Genomic DNA, 6581 nt, shown 5'->3' with positions numbered 1-6581 from the left:
AGCCACCCTTACTCTGGCCAGAATTATTGCAGTAGCCTCCTAAAAGGTCCTTCTACCTTTGCCCGTGTCCCCAATAGTTTATTCTCAACACAGCAGCCAGAGGGATCTTGTTAAAAAATCTAAGTCAGATCATATCCCTCCTCTATTCAATACTCCTCTCCCCAGTGATCTCATATCACACAAAATGAAAGCCAGACTCCTTACTTTGGCCTATAAGGACGTACATGATTTAGTCCCTTGTTACCTCACTTCACCATTCTGTTCTAGCCACTCCTTTTTCACCCAGAACTTTCCCACTTTATTCAGATCTCTACTCAAGTGTCACCTCTAGAGATGACTTTCCTTACTGTTTTGTTTAAAATAATACCACCTAGGACTTCCGTGGCGGTCCAGTGGTTAGACTCTGCACTTCCACTGCAGGGGGCATGGGTTTGATCCCTGGCTGTGGAACTAAGGTCCTGCATGATCCCATATGCTGCATGGTGTGGCCAAAAAAAAAAAAGATAAAATAATACCACCGTCATCACTTTACATACCCTTACTCTGCTTGCTTTTTCTTCATATCTCCCTCCAATATCTCTAATTATTTGTGTCTTTCTCCTTCACTAGAATGTAAACGTTTTGAGACAGGGATGTGACTTTGGTCACTGCTATATGATCAGAACCTAGTACAGAGCCTGGAACAGAGGAGCTTTTCAGTAAATTGGATGAAGTTGGATAAAGGCAGAGCACAGGCAGGATGTCTGGTGAGCTGAGCAAACAAATGGTGAGAAGCCTGGCAATAAAGAGAGGGAAGCAGGAGAGAAGACTAGAGGCTGTGTTGGGTCTGGTGCACAATAGCGTCAAAGGAAGGCTGTGAAATACCTGCTTCAGTACAAAGTCCCTGCCAGGGAGTTGAACTCTTATTTCTGTTCTTTCCTCCCCCTTCCAGGCCTGGAACCCAGCTTATCTTCTCATGCTTCTTCAGTGAGCTCATGCTGTTCCATATATAAGCTGATTCCCAAATTTACATCTTCACGCCAGATCTCCTGATTTCCAGGGTCGCACTAACTACGTACTTACTAGATGCAGTTGCTTGGGTGTCCCTCAGGCACTTCCAATTCAACATGTTCAAAATTATCTGCATCTACTCCCCTCCATCCCAAAAATAAACCTGCCCTTTATCCATGCTCCCTGGCCCTATCACTGGCCCCAGGACTCACTCAGGTGTCCAGTCTTGAAACCAGAGTCCTTATCTGGCTACATGTAATCAATCACCAGTCTTGGTGATTCCAGTTTATGTTTTTCAATTCATAGTTTCCTGCACCCTAGGGCACCAGGAACTGTGCATAAATGCAGCTGATCAGTGTGGTAGTCCATAGTGTATTATGCATGTGAATCTCTAACTTAGGTGCTAGAAAAAGGTTGAGAAGGTGACAACTTTCACTACCATTGCTTCTGAAAACCGAAATCTCATGTTGCTCCCCTGCTTAAGACCATCAGTGATTTCTGGTAGCCTACAGAAACAAACAAACAAAACTCCTTCTCCATTGAATGTTTTCAGCAATAGAAACTCTAGAATTTATACATTGGAGGGCTTAAGGAGAGGCAATCAAGTTGAAAGAGGAAATGAAAAGGATGGGAGGCTTGTCCAAAGCTATGTTTCTAGCTGGTACACTGTTGTTGTTTTTTTTTTTTACATTTGTGTTTGCTTGGTGAGGCTGGGGAGTGGCTGATGGAGAATATGGGGGAAATAGACTCCTGCCACTCACCGTCTTTTGGTGTGGCCACAGTTATTCACTGTAACTCCCAACATACTCTCTGCATGTCTTAGGCTCTGGCCACACTGAATTCATTGCTTATCAGAACATATGTATCACTCTCCCACTTCTAACCATTCTTTCATCTCCTGTTTGATATGAAAGACTCTCTATTCCATCTCCTCTTGACAGGCAAGATTCAAAGTCACCCTCACAGTATAGATAAAAATTAGCTCAGAATAGATCAAAGACCTAAATGTAAGAGCTAAAATTATAAAGCTCTTAGAAGAAAACATTGGGGTAAATCTTCTTGACCTGGATTAGGCAGTAGTTTCTTGGCTATGCCACAAAAAGCTCAAACAACCAAAGAAAAAACAGTTAACTTAGATTTCGTAAAAATTAAAAACTTCTGTGCTTCAAAGGACATTATCAAGAAAGTGAAGAGACAACTCACAGAATGGGAGAGACTATTTGCAAATCATAGATCTGATAAGAGATTCAGAATATATAAAGAATATATTGATATAAAGAATTCTTAAAACTAAAAGAAATTAAAACATTAAATTAAAAAACACAAATTAAGTTGCCCAATTAAAAAATGTGTAAACCATAATGGAAAAGAATATAAAAAAGAATGTATATATATATGTATAGCTGAACCACTTTGCTGTACAGCAGAAATTGACACATTGTAAATCTGCTATACTTCAATTAAAAAAATAAATTAAAAAAAATGTGTGAGGGATTTGTATAGACTTTTCTCCAAAGAAGATATACAAATGGCCAAAGAAGCACCAAAAAAGATGCTTAACATCATTAATTATTAGGGAAATGCAAATCAAAACCACAATGAGATGCCACTTCATACCTACTAGGATGGCTAGTAATGAAAAAGATGGTCAAGAACATGTGTTAGTAAGGATGTGGAAAAATTGGAACCCTCATACATTGCTGATGGGAATGTAAAATGTAAAATAGTGCAGGCTGTTTGGAAAATAGTTTGACAGTTCCTCAAAAAGTCAAACATAGAGTTACCATGTTACACAACTGTTCCATTCCTAGGTATATACCCACAATAATTGAAAATAATGTCCCCACAAAAAACTTGTGCATAGATGTTTATAGCAGCATTATTTATAATATAGTGGAAACAACCCAAATATCCATTAACTGATGAATGGATAAACAAAATATAGTATATCTATGGAATGGGATATTATTTAGCCATAAAAAGAAATGAAGTACTGGTACATGCTACAACATGGATGTACCTTAAAAATGTTACACTAAGTGAAAGAAATCAGCAGGAAAGACACATATTGTATGATTCCATTGATATGAAATGTTCAGAATAGATTAGTAGATTAGTGGTTACCAGGGGCTGAGGGGTATGGCTGGGGAGTAGGAATGGGGAGTGACTGCTAATGGGTGCAGGATTTCTCTTTCAGGTGATGAAAATGTCTGGAATTAGATAGTGGTGATTGTTATACTACATTACGAAGATTCTAAAAACCAGTAAATTGGGCTTCCCTAGTGGCGCAGTGGTGAAGAATCTGCCTGCCAATGCAGGAGACACGGGTTCGAGCCCTGGTCTGGGAAGATCCCACATGCCGCGGAGCGACTAAGCCCGTGCGCCACAGCTACTGAAGCCTGCACGCCTAGAGCCTGTGCTCTGCAATAAGGGAAGCCTGCGCACCGCAACAAAGAGTAGCCCCCGCTCGCGCAACCAGAGAAAGCCCTCGTGCTGAAACAAAGACCCAACGCAGCCAAAATAAATAAATAAACAGATTTATTGAAAAAGAAAAACAAGGGCTTCCCTGGTGGCGCAGTGGTTGAGAGTCCGCCTGCCAATGTAGGGGACACAGGTTCGTGACCCGGTCCGGGAAGATGCCACATGCCGCGGAGCGGCTAGGCCCGTGAGCCATGGCCGTTGAGCCTGCGCGTCCGGAGCCTGTGCTCTGCAACGGGAGAGGCCACAACAGTAAGAGGCCCACATACCGCAAAAAAAAAAAAAAAAAAAAAAAAGTCTCCTCATATTATGATTCTATTACACTAAGGTTACATAGCCGAATGGACACATGCTTAAAAGAGAATAATTTTTTTTATTGCAGTATAGTTGATTTACAATATTGTGTTAGTTTTAGGTGTACAGTAAAGTGAATCAGTTATACATAAGAGAATATTTAAGTTAAAAAGCTAAATACAAAATTGTATGAGTATAAAGACTTTTTTAAAGGAAAAAAACAGGCAGCATATGAAAATAAAGCAGGAAAGTAATAACTTCAAAATGCTATTGTATCAAGGTATTAGATATAAGATTTTATGTTAATTTTTTCTTTCTGTATTAGTTAGGAGACGTGCTCTGGTTATCTATAGCTGTATAACAAACCACCCTAAAATTCAATTATTTATTTATTTATTATTAATATCTTTATTTATTTATTTATTTATTTAGGTTGTGCCGGGTCTTAGTTGCAGCAGGCGGGCTCCTTAGTTGCGGCTCGCTGGCTCCTTTAGTTGCAGCATGTGTGCTCCTTAGTTGTGGCATGTGAACTCTTAGTTGTGGTGTGCATGTGGGATCTAGTTCCCTGACAAGGGATCGAACCTGCATTCCCTGCATTGGAAGGTGGACTCTCAATTACTGCGCTACCAGGGAAGTCCCTAAAATTCAATAATTTAAAACAATTACCATTTTGTTATATTTCATAATATTTAGAGCAAGGCATGACTAAGTAATTCTATTTCATGTAGCATCATCTAGGATCATTGGGTGGCCACTTGCCTGGTCTAGCGGGTCCAAGATGGCTTCATTCACATGTCTGGCAGGATAGAAGGCTGGGACTTTTACGACACTGTGAAGCCACCTTACCAGCTTGGACTGTCAACTATCTTACTTGTGTCAGTGTTTTATATATATATATATATATATATATATATATATATATATATATATATATATACCCCACAGCATGCGGCATTTTAGTTCCCAGCAGGGGTTGAACCCATGCCCCCTGCAGTGGAAGCAGAGTCTTAACCACTGGACCGCCTGGGAAGTCCCATGTCAGTGTTATTTTGTCTCTCTTAACTAGCAGTCAAATACATTTCCTAAGTGATGCAAAAAGAAAGGCAAATGATTGGGTCAGTCATTTTATATACATTGGAGGAGCCACATCTTAAACAGGGTTGAGTTCTAAACTCAGCATGTGTGTCAGCTGGTTCTCCTTAGAAGTAGATTCTGAGACATAAGTGAAAGAGGTTTATTGGAGGTAATGCCTGTGAAAGATAAAAGGGAGAGGAAGCAGGATTCAGCAGGTAGAGTTTGCAGATCTGACAAAGTCTCAGGCAACCTAACGGGGGGTCCTTGAGCAAAGATTGCTCTTTAGAATAGACCCACATCAGGCAGAAACTATCAGGCCCTAGGACCCTTGCTGTGCTCTGTCATTGGCCTGGGCTACCCAGGAAGAGCAAGGACTTGGATTGAAAGCTGTCCACTAACTTCACTCCTTGCAGTACATTGCAAGTAAAAATTAGGTAGAGCCAAGTAAAAATTAGGTAGAGTCAACAATTCCCTAAAGTCTTTTTATGTGATCACATCCCACTTTGGCAAGTGTTAGTGAATTTGATCCCCGATTTAATAAGTTTCTCTTCTATAAAACACTACATTCATAGACTAGAGTAGAACCTTTGAGATTTCCTATTTCTTCTTATGTCGACTTCACTAAGTTTTTTTTTTAAGGAATTTGATCTGAGTTGTGAAATTGTATTGGCATAAACTTATTCATAATACCCTGTTAATGTGCATTTAATGTTTGTAGGCTCTGTAGTGATATTTCCCCTATAATTTGAATCTTCTTTCTGTTTTCCCTTGATCAATCTTGCTAGGGTTTATCAGTTTTATTAATCTTTTCAAAGAACTAGATTTGGTTTTGTTAATTTTATCTATTGTTTGTTTTCCATTTCATTGACTTCTGCTGTTATCTTCACTATTTCTTCCACTTATTTTGGGTTTAATATGCTCTTCTTTTCTCAGCTTCTTAAGGTAGAAGCTTAAATTATAGATGTTAAACTATTCTTTTTTGTATAAGCATTTAAACCTGTAAATTTCCTTCTAACAACTACTTTAGCTGCATCCCACACAATTTAATATGTATTGTTTTTATTATTATTCTGTTAGAAACATTTTCTAATTTCCTGCTGTGACTTCTTCTTTGACCCATAAATTATTTCCAAGTATGTGGCATAATTCCAGACTTTGGAGAATATTCTAGATGTCTTTCGTTAATAATTTTTCATTTATTTCCATCATGGTCAGAGATTATGCTCTGCATGCAATGCTTTGAATTTCCTGAGACTTGTTTTACAGCCCGACATCTTGATGAATGTTCCATATGCAATTGAAAGAATGTGTATTCTGCAGTTACTGGGTTTAGTATTCTATAAATGCTAAGTCAAGTTGGTAGATAATGTTCTTCAAATATTTTGATTTTTTTGGTCTGTTTGATCTGTCAGTTACTGAGAGGGGTATGTTAAAAGTCTCTATGATTATAGATTAATCTATTTTTCTTTTTATATCTATCAGTTTTTGCTTCATTTATGTTATGAAGTGCATGTACTTTGGATTGTTACTCTCTCCTGATGAAGCAACACTTTTTTTTTTTTTTTTGCGGTACACGGGCCTCTCACCGTTGTGGCCTCTCCCGTTGTGGAGCACAGGCTCCGGACACGCAGGCTCAGCGGCCATGGCTCACGGGCCCAGCCGTTCCGCTGCATGCGGGATCCTCCTGGACTGGGGCATGAACCCGTGTCCCCTGCATCGGCAGGCGGACTCTCAACCACTGCGCC

Source organism: Stenella coeruleoalba (assembly GCF_951394435.1).
Source record: "Stenella coeruleoalba genome assembly, chromosome: 20".
In the NCBI taxonomy this organism is placed as follows: Eukaryota; Metazoa; Chordata; class Mammalia; order Artiodactyla; family Delphinidae; genus Stenella; species Stenella coeruleoalba.
The sequence above is the reverse complement of the archived record's forward strand: the minus strand, read 5'-3'. Positions refer to the sequence as shown.